The following is a 21,022-nucleotide window of genomic DNA, read 5'->3' as shown; positions in this document are numbered from 1 at the left end:
CTGTATTGCAAACATCGAATGTTGTCAAAACTGAATGCTGTCAAAATCGATGTCGGTTTATGATATGTTAGGCTCCAACCCGTGGGCAAAACGCCTATTCGTTATTCCTATTTATACACCAAGCAGTAGGGTAAAATACCCAATAGTGGAGGAACTAAGCACGTTCCTCCACTATTTCTTCGCTATAACCACATCTATATTTCATGTCGCTAACCTTAAGTACTTATCCAACAGCTCATCAATTATTTTTTAAACGAAAATATTCCAAACGCTGCAAAAACCATTAGTGTCACCTAAAATGATACCTCCAATTATTGGTGCAGTGTTCCATTAGTTGCGGTATTTTTTAATTTGTGTTCCTATAGTTACGAATCCCATTGTTTTCTTATGGAACTCGCAACTATTGGAACACTACCGTAACTATTGGTGCAAAGCCGAGAAAAAGATATGGTAATTAAGTGATACTTTACCGATTTGGAGGGATTTTATTATCAGTTTTCTTTTATTTCGAGTAATGACAGGTCAACAAATTGATAGACAATATGGGTTACTGCGTTAAATACCTAGATTTTGTTAAAATAACACTACCGCAACTATACGAAAACCCACGACTATCGGATCCTTTGCCCTAACATGTGAAGATCAAAATGTACATCCACGCTCTGCTCAAAGAAAAGAGGACGCATGGTGCATTGCACCCAAAGTATTGCGATCTAACAGGCGTTTTGCTTCCACGACTTTTCCGGTCGCATTGATCTTTCCCGGATCAACCCATTCAAAATACATACCGCAGACCCTCAGACTACCAGCACTGAACTGTTGCTCCTGCTGCGATGCGGTAGCTACGCTATGGCCGATGTGCGATGCGTGTGTTCTTTTGCAGCACTGCTTCCCCCGAGGAAGCTTTGGGGTGGTTTCGAGCGAACCCGAGCAGAAGTGAATGTACCTCACGTGGTAACAGCTGTGGGGGGCTTGGGTGGCTGGCGGCAGCGGGCAGCACACAAGAATTGACTAAAATACTCCAATCTTTGGTTAATTCAGCCAGTAGCCTTGTGCAAGCGGTACCGTTCACATCGTGACCTGGAAGAAGAAATCGTGGTAAAAGTGCTCCCTAGCTGTTAGTAGCTTTCTGACTTAGAACAGAAGTTGCATTTTTTGGTGAATGTTTCTTCTTGAGGTGTTAGCATTTTTGAGAAGCAGATGGAATAATTTTTGATGCTAAGTGTTTGTGGGATTTAAAAATTGTTCTTAAAGTGTTCGAATGGAAAGTTCAGCAACCCAAAAAAATCTTGGCTAAATATAATAATAAAGTGAATTAATTCTGGATTTTGGTGCATATATTGAAGATTACTTATTGAACAAATATTTGTGAAAATTCTCGAATTGTGCAACATTTTGTGAATATTCGACTTGAAGTGGAAATTATGTCACGTGTCACACGCTTGCTGCTGTAGAAGCACGAATCAGAAAAAAAAATCTTTTGAATCGTAACAAGTTGTGGAGATGAAAGTGGATGCTTGAAAGAAGACAAAAGTACAATTAATGAGTTAACTTTGGTGCTTTCGACGGCGGCGGTGTCATCGGAATCTTCGCCGAGAGTGGTTTTCTGTTTACCGCAGGGGTGATATTTTGCGTAACAAGAATACATTGTGGTTCTGTTTCAAGTGTGGGGAAGCTCATTGTTGGACCGAAATGAAGAAATGTGAACAATTTGTGGAAAAATTAGGTGCAATGAATGTGCTCGTTTCTGGCAAATACTGGTGAGATCAGTAATTCCTGCGGACAGCGTTTTTCGGAGAATTTTGTTGTGGGACACATTGCTGAGGAAACTTGTGCTAAAGCAAAGAAGCGGCGGACCTTGAAAAGGTTGGTATCGTTGTACTTATTTTTAAATAATGGGTTCATGAATAGCAGCATAATGTGGATATGATTTATAAGAGGGTGGATAACTTTGCTTTGAGTGCTGATCAAAGAAGATTTTAGCTAAACTTAGATCACTGTTATGAGTTGTGTTAACGTAATGTTGGTTTTGATATATTCTTAACGATATCTAAAAGTACATATTTCAAATGTTTCGATTTTTTCAAGCTTGAACTCTTAGCTTTTTTCAACATGTTTGCGATTCACTTCCTTCTCTATTTTACTATTTCAATCATGATACTGTAACAACATACACGTAGTTTGTATTCAATATAAATACTTCTCAATTGTTCTTACGGTTATACAACAAAAATAGTTTACGAGAAAGGCATAAATATGTTGTTTAATTAAAATATATTGTTCTAAAATGCGTGATACATTTGAAAGCAGAAGAAATAATAGGAGAGCGTTGATTTAATTCCTAGTTTTCAAATTTTTCAAAACCATACCTCTTTGTTCTCCTTAAGCTTAAACTAGCATAAACCAAAGTTATTATTGGAGGAAAACAGAAAATTGACGACGGTATGGAATGGTTGTGGGAAAAAATAATAGCCTATATCAACCAGTCACATATATGCTTTTTTGCCAATCCTGTGTATCTGGAACAAACGTGTACTTCTCATAGCGTTGCAAGTTCTCGACTTTAAATATTGAAAGTGAAATGTTGATACAAGATCCTAAAATGTTTCTAAAATAATACTCAAGTGCGTCGGCAAAATATTGTTGTTGGGCAGAATGGGACACCGTTTTGTATCTTTTTTCTTTAGTTGAATTCAAAATCAAAACATTTCAGATGTTCAAACGCATTGTTGAATATAGCCGTAATCAAATAGCCACCTCCTAATGAGTATAAATAACTTTTCAAATGGAAATTATTAGTACCTTTTGAACATTTCAATCGAACTATTTTTTATTCAGTAGATACCAAAAATCGACTTCGCTTTGACTATTAGACAGATGATTGGTTTGTTACTAAGTAGAATTTTAAATTAAAGGACATCGTTCCATTACTTTTTTGTTGGGTGTTATAAAATCCTCCCAATTTAAGGCCTTGGCAATGATTGTGGTAGCATCTGGGAACACCCTTCTACTTCCACGCTTTAGTTACGCGAAAATGTGCATGGAAGTTCACAGTGAAGAATGACTATTGGATGTTCATTTGGCTTCTATCTATAGAAATGTCTGAACTATTTGTTGTTCAGAAAAAAGTCTCAATGTGATTTTCAAATTTATTAATTGGCTTCCGAGAAAAAGTTTTTATTTTCACTGAATGTTTGATATTTGGATCTCGGTTTATTCGACTTGAAGTGGAAATTATGTCTTGTATCTCATACTTGCTGCTATAGAAATGCGAATTTTTAATTAAATTTCCGTAGGAATGTCCGAAGAAATTAAAAAAAATCGAAAATCTTCGATGAAGAAATTTCGTAAGAACTCTCATAATTGCTTCCTAGAGTTTGCGAAGGATTTCTTACGGAATTCTGTAAAAATTTATTTAAGAAATGCATGAAATGACTGCTGGAAAAAATGTCTAAAAAAACTTCGAAGGAATTCCTAAATAAATTTCTGCAGACACTCCTAAAGCCATTTCCAAAAAAAAATCGTGAAGGAATTTCCTGTTGGAATTATCCTAAGGCAATTTCGGAAGATTTTCCAGAAGAAATTTCCGTAGGTATTTCCGAAATTTTTTTCGTTGGAATTCCGACCAAGTTTCCAAAGCAATTTCCGATGGAATTTCTAAAATTCCCGAAGAAATTCTTAAAATAATTCGTTAAGGAATTTCCGAAAAAAAATCGAAGAAATCTCGGAAGGAATTCTGAAGAAATTCTCAAGACGCAAGTATTTCTTAAGGTTTTTCTAGATTAATTTGCGGAGGATTTTTGAAGAAATTCCTTGATGAGAGAGAAGAAATTCACAATGAAACTCCTGAAGGAATTTTCGAAGGTATGTCTGAAACAGTGTCTGGGTTAGGGACGTTCCGATACTTCAAAATTCGATACGATAATCGAATCAAAGTATCGATATCACCAATATATTGGAATAAAATTATCGATATATCGAAAAATCATTTGATATTTCAAAAATGAAAATATTTAGAATATAATTGTTGTGATTATTCTAATACTATCGTATTACCGTATTATCCCTTTACGTTTTTAGCATCAATTATTAGAAATCACTTTTCTATTACTTAATCCAATCTGCTTATAGAGTGTGCCAGTCCAATAATCATCGGCTGCGGCGTACGTTGTAGTTTTAACCGGTAGCGGTGGCACTTTCGGCACCTCACTGACCTCACTAATTACCGTTCGCTCGAAAAAAAAAAACAATTGAAGTTTCCAAAAAAATGCTAAAATTCCACTGACAATTTTTCTGTATTTCTCCTCGGGTTTTACAGATTCTTGACAACGGAAAATTCTCTCTTCAGAATTTCCAAAGATTTTTTTAGAGCTTAAATTTAGAAAATTACCTGAAAAAGAAATTCTCTTGAACTTTCACGAGAAATTATCGTTTAGTTTCACATGGAATTCCCCTTGAATTTCGGCAGGAAATTCTCTTCGATTTTCACGGGTATTCTTCAAAATTTAGGCAAAAAGTTCCAACAGGAAAAAAAAATCAAAATTTTCATCAGAAACCCTGTAGAAATGTTTTGAGGAAATTCTTTTCAATTCCTACGGGGCATTATTTTGAAGGAAATTTTCATATGTTTTCCAATTCTTCTAAATTCCCATTTCCACAAATCTCTTCCTAATTTCTAAAGTTAATTTATCTAATTTATCATAGGATGATGATGATGATGATGATAATACTACCATCTATTGTAGCAAGGCACCTGCCGATAGCACTGGCCATATCTGACAAACGATTTGATCATGATCATATTATTGTTTGTATTTCATCAAACTACTGTATGAAGGGCCAAAAATGGGTGGGGTGGTTCCATAAGCAGAGACACTTATGCGAATCCACGGGATGAATAAAGAATCTCCTTCCAGAAGAAAGTTAGTACCGTCAACTGGGGGGAAGATGATCATTTTTAAGACAAAGCATGCAATAACAATGTTTGTTTACATTTTAAATCGAAACAAATATTTTCAAAACATGTACTGCTATACGTTGCAATAATCAACAAATTTTGTTTTCTGAAATGCATTCGCTTTTTTTAAAATAAATTAAATTATCACACATTTTTTGAGTAATCTGGTTTGGGGTGAAGTTGATCAAGACAGCTCTACTAAAATAATTATGACCTAGTAATCAAAATACACTAGGTTATTTGTATGAATATTGAATTTACTACGTAAAGAAGTCTACGAAGTCAATATTTGAAACGAAAATAGCGTCATTTATGACTATCTCTCTCTTTCTTCCACAAAATACATTTTCATGATTATAATCCAAAAACTCGGATTTCTACCTAGCGGTAACATTACTTGAACGGAGAATATTGTTGACTACCATTTCATAAAAAAAATTGGCACTTTTGACTGACACATCAAGTGATCATCTTCACCTCAATGATCATCTTCCCCCCAGTTGACGGTACATACAATAATATAACTTAGCCCTCGTTTCCCAGATTGACCCAATAGATGGGGAGAAGAGCCCACCCTTTATCCACGAGATGTTAACAATAGGAAGTTGGCGATTCCACTCTTCCTATCCAAATCGCTTCAATCGGGTGCTCTGTTGGTTATTTAGTATTTTTTACGTTATTTTCATATAGTTTTTAATGTACTTAAATTAATAATATATATATTGGAATTAGCTCACCAAAATTCCTGGAGCAGTCGAAAGTAAGAGTTAGTGGATCATGAAGGCATTATCAGCCTCAAGGACTTCAGGAAATTGTTGAGAATCGCCACAACACACATGCGATTGATTGAGTTTGAATCACATCGTTTCCTTCCTGTGCTTGTAGCGCGCACCAAAACGAATGGAAATTTTGATCATGACGAGGTACGGGATAGGGATGCTGTTACTAACATTCTGCAAGGTGGTAGATTCCTCGCCAGAAACGTTTCAAAAAGATTCAACTTTTTTTTGCCGGGTCGTTTCAGATTTGTGGCTAGAGAAGGTACAAAAATGGTTGTAATAAGGAAGACAGAAATACAACGTGCAAGAAATTTTTTTTTTGTCTTTGTTTAGGAGACTTGCAGCCCGAGGCTGGCTCGTCTCCGATGTGTGAGGAATGTAAAGGAAGTTAAAAAGGATCCTGCTTAGGAAATATCAGCGAAGTCAGACGACGAGGAACTTGACATCGGAGAGACTGCATTTGGAGCTTTTGTTTTTGATGCGTTACCAAAACATTCGAACGGTGTTACTATATAATTTGCAACAGTGATCCCAAAATCTTCGAAGTAGGAACTTGATGGCACGTCTTTCCGGATTCAATGACCATGTCATATACCTATTAATTGCTGCATTAGCTCAAACAACAAGTATTGATCTTTTTTTTCCGTCTTGCAAAATGTTGGTCGAAATCCTTTTTCAGCGGTACATATGGGAAGGTGAATTTGCCGCCTTTGTGCGAAAATGATACCCAGCTACGATGTTTTTGTCAGGATGGTCCATCGTATGAATGGAAGTTCACCTTTGCGGTATTTGAGTGATTCAAATTATAATTTTATACTTCGGATTTTTTTCTTAATTTTGACGCAGGGAAAAAAAATTATCTAATTTATCATTGGAACACGTAAAATATATAATTCGAACTTTTGAATAAATTCATGAAGTATCACCTGAATGATTACTGAAGAAAATTTCAAAGCAACTCTTGAAGTAAATTCTTAAGGAATTCTCGAGAATATCCTAAGAAGTATGATTCTTCCTGAAATACATTTGGAAATTCCTCCAGTAATTTCTTCTAAATTTTCTCCAGTAAATCCTCCAGAGATTCTTTCGGGAAATCCTCCAGGAGTAATTTGTAAAATTCCTCCTGTAGTTCATTTGGATATTCCTCCAGGGATTCTTCCGTAAAACCTCACGGAATGCCTTTCTAATCTTCTCCAGAACTGTAAGATTCTTTCCAAAATTCATGCAGGAATTTGTTGAAAAAATTTCTCCGGAAGATTTTCTAAGTAATTTCAAGAACTTCTTCCTAGTGATTTTAGAGGAAGGGATTTCTTGAGAAAGTACTGGCTGTGTTCTTAAAATATATTGCAAAGAAATTCCTAGAATATGGTGCAAAGAAATTTCGTACGTTCTGAAAAAATCCTTAAAGAAGAATTTTGAATTTTCGAAGTAATATTATGAGGAATATTCAAAGAAATTTCTGGATTTATCTCGGAAGCAATTTCCGGAGAATTTTCAAATGAAATCCCGAGAAATTCTGATCGAATTCTTGGAGGAATGTTTTAAGAAATTCTTGCAGAAATTATAGAATGTCAGAAATTCCTACAAAATTTAATTTGGAAATCTCGTTCCTTCACGAATCCTTTTAGAAATTTCTTTGGTAAATTCATCGGTAATTCTTTTGGTATATTTCATTGGAAATTAGTTTTGAATTCCTACGCGAAACTGTGCAGAAATTCCTTTAAGAATACTTACGGAAAATGTTTCAAGAAAACCTTCCAAAACTTCTTTCCTTCCTTCCGAAGTTGAATAAGGAACTCCTTCAATTTTTGATCAATGCATTGCATCAGCAATTATTTTAGGATTTTCTCAAATAAATTCTTCCAGAAATTCCTTAAGAAATCCCTTCCGAAACGCTAGAAAGAAATTCTTGGAACTCTTCATAATTTTACCCATGAATTCTTGTGAACATTACTTCAGGAATTCTTTCGGACATTCCTCCCGAAATTTGATTAGAAATTCCTTAAGGCTTTCTGATATTCCTTTAGAAATTCTTTTGGAAATCAGAAATTCATTTACACATTCTTTTAAGAATCATTTTTAAATTACTCCGACTCAATTCTATCACACTGATATTGTTTATATCCATTTAATTTTCCTAAGCAATCGCAAATATAAACTACTAGCAGTATATATTTCTATTTGTATCTATTTCTAAAGAACGAAAAACATCTACCGATGCCTTAGTCCGGGCAATCGTATATTTTTAAAGAAGGGATCACATTCACCATCCAGAAGGAAACACATTAATCATTGCTGTTAGGAATACAAGTAGGTCATTTATGCGTTTTACACTAATTCTACTCATGTAGCATAATTTCTCGGGCTGGTATTATCAACTCTCACCGTTTTTTGGTTTGACTATAGAGAAATACTATCAGGTCAATTTAGGCAAAACGAATTTCGGTTATATACCTCATGCAATGTACCACACAACTAGTAGGAAATATAAACTCGAACCAGTAGGTAATCATGTTTCCATTATGCCCCCGCAAAAGCTTGTTAGTGCTACGTAAAACTGGAGAATAAAAATCGGTGTTTTGATTTCCCCCATACTTATCGCTTTTTAAGTGCTGCGAAGAACCGCGCATTGAGTCTTGGTGCCAATCGTGTGAACTCGCCAGTTTCCGTGATTCTATTTCGCTATTTCTGAAAAGATTAAAAGTGAAGGCGAAAGAACCTTGTCTCGAGAGTGCGTAGTGTTTAGAACGATAATAGAGGGTCCTAACGATTGCTTTTCACTGGGCAAACCATGATTTGGATGAAGGGTTGAGTTTTGCGACAATCCAGCTTTCCACGCTCGCCGGATGGCGGATGCTATAATTTTTTTGACATTAACTGCTTCCCGACACTGAAATGAAATTTTAGTCTAAGCAAACATTGATGTTTGCCATTACTAATAACAGCCAATGCGTAGTTTGTTTATCGTCAACAAAAAAATGGCGATGAATGTTAGCACATTAAACCCTCAGGCACGACGACTGATGATTCAGTGATACACATTACCAGTAATGAACTGGAGGTTATTCCAATTTCATTTTGTCCATAAACTCCCCATGGCTACGCCACTGAACCGAATTATTATGGACCTAAAAAAGACCCAGATTTCACCCTGTGCTGAACCACAGCACATCATAATTTTATTTGATCTGCATCGGAGATGAAGCTCTCACCTCGGCTATTTAAAAACAACAATTTTTGAAACAAATATTTGAAACGTTTAAAAGCAATGTAGAATGTTTTATTATTTTATGTATAATCAACTAAAATTTATGTTTTGTTTTGTTATTTTCTATCGGCAGGTGTCTTGCTACAATAGATTGTAGTATCATAATCATCATCATCATCAATCAACTAAAATGTTTGTTACCAGATGCATTTTGCGAAAGTCTAATTTTGTATTACTACATAGATCTTATCTATCGCGAATTGAACAGTTGAAAATCGAAGGTAAAACCCAATATCGAAGCGTAAATGAATCCCTCAGACGAGCTCTGCACTTCATCGGCGATTAGAGGAAAAGCTGGTAAAATGAACAGTTGGCTATATTGAGATTAAAACACTAATTAGCCGTATGTTAACCATGCGCAAGTTTTCTTCGAAATTACAAAAGGTACCTGAGCTAATATTTTGGTTTTTAGACCGAGTGAATAGTTATTACTATCCAAAATATCAAATGAAGCCGTGAAAATTTGGTCTGATGTAATTTTCAACCATTTTCCGTAAGCTTTAATTCTTAATAAATTCATCATAAAATTGGTTCAAACTACAGCGGCAAACAGGACAACCTTCACAAAGATGTTGCAGGAAGGAATAGTAAAATTTTTGGTTTGCATCGTTATAGGAAGAGCAATTTATCACATGGATTGTATGCATGTAATACTATCGACAGACATATGATTTCCGCACAATGATTTTCGTATCACGCTGTACGCGTACAGTGACAAGATGACACACATCCAAACACACATCTTTTATTTCCACCGTTGTATCTATTTGACAGCTTGTTTTGAAACTGATTCTACCGCTTTCCAAAACTATATTTTTCATCAAAATTTATAGAAATCATAAACTGTAAAACGTCATAGTTTTTCAATTCTTCGTATAGGTATTTTAGCAGAAATATGCGAGTTCTTGCAAATATTCCGCAGGGAAATTATTTATGCGGGCGTTAATCACTCTATTCTATGGTTTGGGGTGGTTTCAGTGCAAACGGCACTGATCGTTTAATTCATTTGGATATTTTGAAGGATACAGCTAGCACCGTTCAATTGGGTCATAGATCCTGTAACAGGTTTATTCGGACACGGAACTCCGGGTTTTTCAAACACTTATTTACTTCGCGCTGACTACCGTTTATTTCTACACTTCACTTTTACCTCCACGAGATCCTCCTCTCCTATCTTCCTTCCCTCTCCAAATACTACAGGTCCAATTTTGAATTTGTCCAAAACAACGTGCAAAACATTCTTCCCATCTAAAAAAAAATTGGGGTTGTATACAAGACACGACCGCTCGACGTAAACTAGGTGAAACCAAATATAGTACACTGAACCAACTATTCCGCTCTATATAGAAGAGAAGGAACCATCCCACGACAATACTACCCAGATTTAGCAGCATCTCCCACTTTATGAAGGAGTAGGGACTTCACTGTCTAGCGGCTGGGCCACCCCATTCATACAACCCAGTTCAATAATAGATAATACCCTAAAAGTAGGCAATTACCCAGGATTGGAACGTGCTGTATAGGGGATGCATGATGCATGGAAGAACTAAAATTTTCAATAGTTTAGCGTTGATAATCAATAGTTTCAATACTACTGGCAAATTGGTGGAAAGTTTACGAATCGATTGATGTATAAATCATTAAAATCCATTGAAAGATAAAGGACCTATTAATGTTACAAATCTTACATGATTTCGTGACGGTCTCCAGTTTTGAAATTCTCATTTGACACCCTGTATCAGAATCTTCCCCTTAGACGTAGTTTACGTCAAAAGTAGATGCTGACTAATGGCAAATCAAAGAGCCCGCATCCTTCCCAACCCCCAGACTTCATTTCAATTAAAACCCATGGGATCCTTGCACAAAAAATCACACGATACATAACTCAAACCATTGAACCATTGAAAATCAATAGGAAGGCATCTTCAAAGCGTAATTGTAGCAAATAATAGGCTTACGAATAATTATTTTGCCAATATTGTGAAAAATATCATCCGGAATTTCAAAAACACGAATTTTACTCAGTCAGCTTGCAAATGTTTGTTTTTATTTCATATGTCAAACGGCGTATTTGACATTTCAAAACAACAAATTATGTTCTGTTTCGTACAATACAACGGTCGCAGGGCAGGGTACGGAAATCATCGTGCTATCGTGATACCAGCGTGATTCTGGGTGACAGACATATGATTTTATGCTGTACAGTGATATTGGTATCATATATGTGTCACAAGTATAAAATGAACACTTGTATCAAACTTTTACAAATTTATGATAAAAGTTGTGCAATTGTGAAGCGGAAGTTCAAGAAACAAACCATATCAAATAACCAAAATAAAACTTTGAATATCTAAATTTAATTTGTTACCGACAGGTCGTTATCAATAAATTAACCTCCCCTTATGAAGATCAAATATGCTATTTATTATCTATTAGTCGAAAAATCAATACAAGTAAATAGTTTAAATTGTTGCAAATAATTTAAATTGGCACCTAAAGTTAAAAATATTTCATTAGTTACATCACATTTATCTCTCACCCCATCCTTACTACACCTTGACCAACACTACCCACATCTCGTCATCGTCGTCCACTATCTGAAATGGTGGTACCCCTGTGGATGTTCCAGGACGGAGAGGAGAGAGAGCACGAAAAAGAACAAAAGTGGGGACCGGGGAAGAAAAAAAGAGGAGATTGTCGAGAGTGTGGAAACTGAACGGTCGCAAGAAAGAAGAGTTTTCGGAAAAAAGGATACCGCTGGTATTCTCGGCCTGCAAAGAGAAGTTTTTGTGTTCCAGGAAAACCAGATAACCGCTTGGAAGGTGCCGCGAGATCCGGATTAAGAAGTGTGCCGAGGACCGGACGCGAATAGCGCCGTCGCGAACAAGCTGTGCGCGAAAAGCTGAAGCCCTGTGTCGAAAGTTCCTTGCTCCGAGGCAAGAAAAAGTTCGGCGAGCCCCGTGCTGGTGGCCGACGAGTTATCGCTATCGTCGCGCCACACGCGTCGAGAGACCGTGACCGTAGTTTTGGAGGTGAGAGCAAGGTCCGCGGGCTACGCCCCGCTTGTGAGAGCCCAAAATCCGATGTGTCACCGTCCCGATTGTGAGCACGTGGGACGTCGATCATCCAAGAAACCCGCTGTGTTGAAAGCCAGTCACCTGTAAATTCCCCGTTAGTCCGCTGACCGCAGGCCCGTTGGCCATTCGCCTGAAAACGACTGTTTTGGACCGCTGACTCGTGAAAGTTTGCCCTGGCAAGCCTATTGGTGAACGTCGGCTCGTTGAAGCTGCCCTGGAAGCCTGTTCGTGAAAAGCCGGCTCGTTATTCGCCGTCCCCCATAACCATTGGCCCTGCGCACCAAAACACCGGTTGGTGGAGCGCCAGCCCGAAACCCATTTGCCTGGTTACCGCTCGCCCCAGAGCTCCAGTTTCCGTTCTGTCGTCTACGGCATGCCTGCTAACCTCGTGTCTGCGAAGCGCCTGTCTACCAATATCCCCGAACCCACTACACGGAGAAACACGTTTACTCATTAATGGGTACTTTTTCTTTGCTATCTCTTTCCCTCTGCTGAAAAATTTACCCATTTTGAGAGAATAAGTGGATCTACTCATTTAAATGAGTAAATCCACTTATTCTCCCAAAAGGGGTAAATTTTTCAGCAGAGAAAAAGAGATAGCAGACAAAAAGTACCCATTAATGAGTAAACGATTTTTACCGGGTACGGAAGACAGCACAAGATACCCGCCAGGACGACTGGTGGATCTGGTATAAATAACCCCGGCAAGTACAAATTACCACCCTCTCCGTTATCGCATGAAGCTCATGGGCCCCAACGATGTTTATTCGGACGTTCCTGACAATTGCCCTATCCCTTGTCCTTGTTCTAAAATGTGAATAAAAAAACGTTAAATGAAAATTTTCCTGTTTTGTGCCAATTATTTTCTTATGAAAGAGGTTTGGTGGGGTTACTTTTCTTCCATCCTCGTTACGTCATTGTCGGGTAAAGGTAAGTGGGTCTCAGAAGCAAGTAGGGCGCCGACCCTGAGTAGATGTAGCCGCGGGGCTAGCCGTTAGTAACAATTGGCGATCCAACTAAAAACAAAAAAAAAAAACGTTCCAAAATTTTTTTTCTGCTTGCTCCGGGAGACTCACGATTCGTTCCTCTATTCATCGTGAATGTTTTGGTATGTCGTCGAAATAGATGCAAAAAGGTAAGATTTACGATCTGTTTGATCCATGTTCATAAATCAAATCGATTATTTTCCATAGTTGTACTTTTTTTCTTTTAAATTTTACTGATTAAGTTAAATTTAGTGAATTGAATTGAATTTAAGAGCCAGTTCGCGAGAAGCGCGACCCCCTCTTGTATCGATATTCTCCGATTTGGATGAAAATTTCAGGGTTTGTTCATATATGTAAGAGAAGACATTTAGCAAATTTTCAGATTTTTTCATTGAGGGGAAGTGGGGTAAAACGGCCCTTCAAAAATTATTGTTCAAAAATCGCTAAAAACAAAAAAATGCAATAGCTTTGGCAATGAGTGTATATATTTTCAAGAGTTGGACAATTTTATCTCATAGGTAATGGAATACCCTCGATTCTATGTTTACACAACTGTGTAAAAAACACTCCAAAGTTTAACAAAGTTGCATACATTTGGCACAATACGAGAGAAACCTTTTTTTTCTACAACGAGCTGATTTTTTACAAGGAGAGCGTAACAATGTAATGTGTATACTATTGAATAGGATAGTGTATCAATTGTCTGACGATTTGAAAACACACCCCTCATGAAAATACTTCAAATTTTAGGATACACGTTTCTACACTCATAGATAAAGTATGTAAATTGTAGATCGCTTAATCAATTAATTTAAAGATTACCAAGCAAAACTGTTTTATTCTCGGCTTAATTTACACCACCTGAAAGTGCTTGAGTACCTCAACAAAACTGTGTAGTTGATTGTAAAAAGGATGCCTTAAATATCAGCCTTTTTCTCTTGAAATCTTTGCTAACCTTATATGAACATATTTCCAACCAACCATAAGGTGTGGTTTGCTAAGAAGTAGTACTTGGGTAGTAACAGCTTGAAATACTTTTTGAGAAATCTATCTATTGCTTTTTTCACAGAGGAATAGACTACCGTGTTGAAGTACCAATGTAACAAACCAAGTACCAAAACAAATGTTCTCACTTCCGAATGGATGGAAACTAACTAAAGCATTGGATTTTGCTTTACGTCGTTCTTGAACCATGCATCGTTCCTGCAATTAAGACGTCACCATGGAGGAACTGGTGAGAATATATTTTGGTGGAATAATATTTTTGAACGGGAGTTTAAGACGGCGCAAAGTTTACAATACCTCCGCCGGAATATTATAGAAATGACATGACTAGTTGACTAGTTCACGTTATTTTTTGAGATTGAGAGATTGTGAAGGATTTAATTGACAAATAGAAAACCATAAAAATGCTAAGCTTGGAAGAATTTCGAAGCAAACTAGCAAAATCACTAGATTAGTTGCCAGTTGGGTCGGAATAATCAAATCTAAGAAGTGTGGTTACGATTATCTTGTTTCGTAACATTATTTATATTTGGAGATCTATTTTACCCCTCTCTCCGCATCCCAATATTTTGCCAAATAGTTTCATCTACATATAGAAATAAACCTTGTGAGTTTTAGCCAGAAGCTGAAACATCGATAAAATGCAATGTGCAGAAATTCATAATTTGATTGATTATTCTTAAGTCGGCGCACTGAAATAAGTTTCAATAAGCTTGATGTATATTCTGCTTGAGCTCACATATAAAAATTAATGAATTTTTGACATTTTATTTTTGCAAAGCTATTTTACCCAATTTACCGAAATTGCTTATTTGTCGTTACGAATAATTGTTTTTTGTTCGCATAGATGTAAAAGCAACATCACTACCCACATTACTTACCCACATTAATTGTAGCTTATTCAAAAAAATATCAACAAGCACGTTCGCCGAAATCGTTCATTTTTGTTTCAGTTTGCGAAAGACGTGCTAATGTTTAAGGCACTTATTTTGGTAATATTTTACTTCTGTTGAAAATTGTTCTGCAAATAGTTTGCTATCTAATATAGATCAGCGAAGAATATACGTATCTATTGAGACGGAAAATTTAGATGAATTGAAAGGAAGAAGAAACAGTTTATTTAAACTTATGTATTTTCTGCTAGAACTCACATAAAAAAATGATGTATTTTTTGACATTTATTTTTAAAGGACTATTTTACCCTACACTCCCCTAATGAAAAATTCTGATTTTTAATTTCAACTTAGACAAAAAAGTTTGGACAGTTTTCCCCAGATCGGAAAACATCAACTTAAGTAGGGTCAAAATTTGTGCGAACTTTCTTTTGAATAAACAGTGTTGCAGAAAATTGCGATTTTCTTAGAAAATCTTGAGTTGGCGCTTCTACATTATATATGAGATGAAAGCTCTTTAGTTCCTTAATTGCCTTACGGGTTTAGTTTTTTATCCTAGATCTGTTGGTGAAAAATATTCCCTTTGGAAAAACGACCATTTTTTATCGAAAAAGTCAATTTTCTCCTAAAGTAAACAACTTTATAGCCCTATTAACCACTTGGTATAAAGTACTAATTGAGTAGAAAACACGTGCAAAATTTAAACAAAATCGGTCACTCATTGCCAAAGTTATTGCATTTTTTTGTTTTTAGCGATTTTTGAACAATAATTTTTGAAGGGCCGTTTTACCCCACTTCCTCTCAATGAAAAAATCTGAAAATTTGCTAAATGTCTTCTCTTACATATATGAACAAACCCTGAAAATTTCATCCAAATCGGAGAACATCGTTGCAACCTCCCTTGGAAAGGGGGTCGCGCTTCTCGCGAACTGGCTCTTAAGGAATTATAATTAAGGAAATTGAATTGAACTGAAAGGTGGATTGTAAATATTGTTAGTAATAGGGATTTTTTAGCTTATACATTGAATTGGAAAGTGAATTGCTTAGTGAATTAAATTCGAAACTAAATAAAAATGGCGATCAGTAATCAAAAGTTGATTGTGATGAAACTGAGACAGTGGTTCTTCGACATTAGGGTGGATCATTTTACGGAGGATGAATTAGATTTCGAATTGGATGTGAGGAAAATTATGTTCTAGGACAATGAATCAATTGCGAGGAAAAGGAGGGCTCTTAGAGAAGCATTGAAAGCAGAAAGGACATTGGAGAACCCATTCCTGATTTTAAAGCGCGATTCCACCAAAGAGTTTGAGGTTTGTGTGGACAAGTTCGCAGAAATTGACGGTACTATTAGAGTCTCAGCCAAAACTGTGCCACCAAGGTACCAATCAAGGTTGTTGCACCTAGGAAGTCGATTGATTCTCTTAGAAGATCAATTGCCAGCGGAAGATAGAGTAGAGGTTGCAAAAATGCAGGAAGCAGTTTTGGCTCACTTGAATGAATGTTTTTACGGGAAGCGATCTGTTTTGCCAGCTGATCATGAAAATGCCGGAATAAAAGAATGATTATTTGATGACGCGGAGAATTCGGTAGTGCAAACGGCAGGAGAGGATCCTCCAGGACGACATGATAGGGAACCGTTATTAGCGGACGAGGTAGATATCGCGGAGTCTTTGCGTAGATTGGGATTATTGAAGAGCGATGTGCAGAAGGTAGAGTCTGCCGACGTTAAAGAGGCACTATTATCACTAGACCATGAAATCTATTTGTTGAGAAACTTCAAGGAACTGCATTCGACTCTGACGGCTAATCCGGTTTCAAATGAGGCACAGGCGGCGATATTCTCACGTCCGAACCCTACAATCTACACAGGTACAATACCCAAACAATCTGAATCAGGAGTGGTTAGCTCGAGCATAGGCGTACCAATAAGGACACTTCAGTTAGAAGCTAGCCAACACCGTAACCCTTGTACATTCCCTGGCATTACACCAAGTACCTACACGAGTAGCTCAGTCGCCACGACGATTACGCCCGGTTTTAATCCCGGAGTATCAGCGACGTATCCTACCATTCAGTTCCAAACGTTGACTACAAATACGAATCCAAACCCCCGGAATTCCACTTCCATGTATTCTAGTTCACACTTAGCTTTGGGGTACACACTGGAGACACACGCCCCTTACGTAGTGCCATCCACTGCTTTTTCAGGCGCGGCTCCTGCCTTCCAAAATGAGCGAAGACAAGTTTGGCCACCTAACGGTGACCCTTGGAGATGCTCAATGTCTTCATCGGCGAGTTTTCACCCTCTGTTAGGACAGGCTTCAAGCTCGTCGTTCCTACCGGGTGCGAGGAATGTTCAATTTCCTCAGACTCTTCCGAGTCAGCCTTATCAAGGCCAGGTTCCAGTCTCACATCAGTATGTGAGTACGGCGGATCCGACTCGTGGTCAATACAGCCACAAATCATTACCTGTGTCGAAGTGGAAGCTGGACAAGTATGCTGGAACCGATCAGGGACTCAAACTGAATGAATTCCTGGTTCTGGTGTCCCAGTTGGCTTCATCGGAACGGACCACCGAAGCAGTGTTGTTCGATTCCGCTTTCCATCTATTTACCGGACCAGCTCTTAACTGGTACATGACCATGCGTTCTTCCGGACGGCTTATTAACTGGCTACATCTGGTCAATGAGCTCCGGAAAACGTTTGCCCACCCTGAGCTCGATTCGCTGGTTCGCACTAAGGTTTACCAAAGGCGCCAGCAAAGGAATGAAACATTCCAAGAATATTTTTACGACATGGAGAGCATGTTTAGATCGATGATTGTCCCCATGAGTGATCATGAACAACTCGATATCCTTAAAAGGAACATGAGAGTGGATTATAAAAAAAACGCTTCTATGGAAGCCGATTCTTAGTTTATCCGATTTGTTGGAAGCGGGACGCATTATTGACGCTTCCAATTCTTCATTATTTGCCAAAGTTTTCGGCAATGAGAAATCAGCAAATGCTATTTCAGAATCAAAGCCGGAGAGACCAGATTCAAAGAGCCAGAATAATAGGCAGGCCTTTAAGCCAGGTCAGAATCAGGGTGCCAACTTCTGCCCCAAAGCGAAAGAGGCGATCCCGAAAAGAAAAAACGAACCGGAAAATAAAAAACCCTCCCCTCTCTCTCACACCGGTCAGTCGAAAGAACCGGATCCAAAAGAAGGGCCTTCCAGGCCAAGAAGGACTTTGGAAATGCTTATCGAGGCCCATCGTCCTCCGCGGAGTTACGAATGTCTGTATTGTCGGCAGACAAAGCACGCCTTAGAGCAATGTAGAAATTACAGAGGCTCTATCTGTATGGTTTGCGGGTTCAAAGGTTTTGAAACCCAGTACTGCCCATATTGCCAAAAAAAACGGCTTGCAGACGGTCCAAAAACGCAGACCGTCGAGCCCAAACGCGTAAATCCTATTCCTAAAGGAATCACTCTTGCCGAATTTTGGGAATCAGTTCGAGAAGAGTTCTATAAGCGTGACGAGTCCCAGGTTCTCAACATTTCGATTGGTGAAACTCACGACAACTGACCCTACGCCAAACTTAAAATCTATGGCCGACCATCCAAGGGCCTTTTAGACTCTGGAAGTCAGCTGACGTTGATAAGCGAAGACGTATACTGCTCACTTAACAACCAAAAACTGCGACCAGTCAGTCAACCGGTTGTGGTAAAGTCTGCTAATGGGTCCGAACTAGAAGTTCTGGGACAACTTTCTATACCGTTCAACTTTGCAGGACGCCTCAAAATAGTTCAAACCCTCGTAGTGAAAACTCTTTCTGTTGAATGTATACTGGGGATGGACTTTTGGCAGAAATTTCAAATTTGGCCGACGGTCAAGGACTGTGCCACCGTAGAGATGAATGTTTCTTCAAATAGTAGTCCCGATCTGGACCCCTTCACGGAAGTCGAGCGTCAGGCACTAGAGCAGGTTAAAAAGCTGTTTCTTTGTGCTCGACCAGACTGATTAACCGTTACTCCTCTACTAGAGCATCGTATAGAAATAGCCGAAGATTGGAAACACAAATCTCCGGTACGCCAATATCCGTACACTCTTTCCCCGAAAGTACGACAGAAAGTAGTGGATGAATTAGATAGAATGTTGTCGATTGGTATAATCGAGAGAGCGCATTCCGATTGGTGCTCCAACGTTGTACCAGTCATAAAACCAACCGGAAAGGTTCGACTCTGCCTAGACGCCCGCAAAATAAACGAAAGAACTGTACGTGACGCCTATCCCTTGCCCCACCCCGGCCGCATACTATATATTTTTTGGTTGATCAATATTTGCAAAATGTGGCCGAATTTGGAGTAAATTTGAGATTATACGCAACTCTGTCGTTTGTAAGTTTATTTTTTTGTCGTATCAATTTAAGTGTTATAAATTCGTTTGAAAACCGCATCCACAATTGCTTCTCGCTGCATCGAAACGCCCGCAACTTCCCAATCTTCCAGACACACGAGTTTGAAGCAACAACCAGTCAGGTAGGATAAGTGAATTAGGCATAATTCTTAGTTGGCTTGAGTGTGGTTTTTGTCAAATATTTGGGATTAGTTTTGCATTGCATGAGAATTATTACAGTCAAATTGTGTTCATTGCATAAAATATGTGAAAGGCCAATTCTACTTCCAGTGCTGAGTTTCTCATCTGATGTACCTTTTTTTCGTGACTCTCAGGGCTATCTTTAAATTCCCAAGACTGCATTCCTCAAAAAAAAATTTATGAAAATTAACACATTTTCTTATCATGAAATTTCAAATGAAAATCTTATGATGATCATACGATGAGTTTCCTCAGTGTAGATCAGCGGAAGGACCGGTGGTTGAACTGCAGACCATGCAAAAATTGACTGTGTTCGTATTCCGGTCCGGTTTAGAAAATTTCCTATTGAACATTTTTGTGACTTCCCAGAGGCATGGAGCATTCGTCATAGCCAGTTAATTTATTTATTTATTTATTTATTTTTATTTGTAATTTATTCATCGGACTGTGCTGTCTACATGAAATTCTTAAATCTAGTTGTGGTCAAACATTAAAATCATTACATACGGCTCAGAAAACGCCTGATGTATAAATGGTAACTTGGTTGTGGGACCGGCAATGCAAATAACTAGCGAGCTACTACTCTGATTCTTCAAATATAAGAGCCAAAAATCGGATAAGGAAAGGAAATCCAACAGAAAGTAGTTCGAACAGAAGAAAGATAGAACGGAAGAAAATTCGAACATCGCATCATCCCTTGATATCCTGCCTCTCCAATACGCAATCAACTTGATTCCAAAGGCACTCCTATAGGGACACGTGTGAAGAAGTGCGACTCTTCATAAAGTTTCCATTAACCCATTTTGTGAAAGTTCTTCTGTTTATCTTCTGGTACGTGTGGGTGTGTTCAGATGAAACCGTCGTTGATTTGTTTATCGTTTCAATTCCCCGAAAACCCGATGTAACGCTTTCCGCTGTGTGTTTGCTCTTTTTTTTTCTCGGTCCAATTTCTTCCTAATGTAGTTGGGTGGGTTGATTGGTTAGTAGCAAGGGAGCAAAAAACTTGGATTTTTCTCGTATGCCATGATGTGAGCGAATCGTACCTATATCAACCTTATGTAGGTGTACATCATACAGTGATACAGCTCTAGAAAAGTAAGTAGTTCTTATAGATAAACATCGAAAACTTCAGCGTTAGTAAAACTTATGAAGTTGAAAAAAAGAACACGTGTATGAACGAATTAGATTGCAAAACTTTTCATTTATACATGTCTTGGGGCATCGTTCACGGCCATTCAAAATGGACTTTGAAAGCTACTATTATTTTTGAGCATCTGAAAGTATTTCGGCCATATTTTTAGGGTCGTCTTCACTGTTTCTACCTGTGAAGTGGAATCAAATGCAAGGAACAAATTCCAATTTTCACTCCTTTGAATCACTGTGTGTGCGCTTAGCCCCACACCAAATCGAACGTTCGACGATAAATTGCACCTAAAGTGTCGGAATGTACGATCTGGATCGCTTTAAAATTGAACT

At 37.9% G+C, this 21,022-nt stretch overlaps 1 protein-coding gene across 2 annotated transcripts in view; it reads left to right on the top strand.

The window, feature by feature from the left end:
• The first annotated feature begins 1,060 nt into the window (after positions 1–1,060).
• Positions 1,061–21,022, top strand: part of LOC134213609 (nitric oxide synthase) — a 398,640-nt gene continuing 378,678 nt past the window's right edge. For both annotated transcript variants that reach the window (XM_062692837.1, XM_062692835.1), the window contains exon 1: positions 1,061–1,866. The gene's annotated coding sequence lies outside the window, so the exon portion shown is untranslated. The remainder of the gene's footprint in view (positions 1,867–21,022) is intronic.

This window comes from Armigeres subalbatus, chromosome 2 (assembly GCF_024139115.2).
Source record: "Armigeres subalbatus isolate Guangzhou_Male chromosome 2, GZ_Asu_2, whole genome shotgun sequence".
Lineage (NCBI taxonomy): Eukaryota > Metazoa > Arthropoda > Insecta > Diptera > Culicidae > Armigeres > Armigeres subalbatus.
Note: the sequence above shows the minus strand (reverse complement) of the source record. Positions and strands in the feature narration are given on the sequence as shown.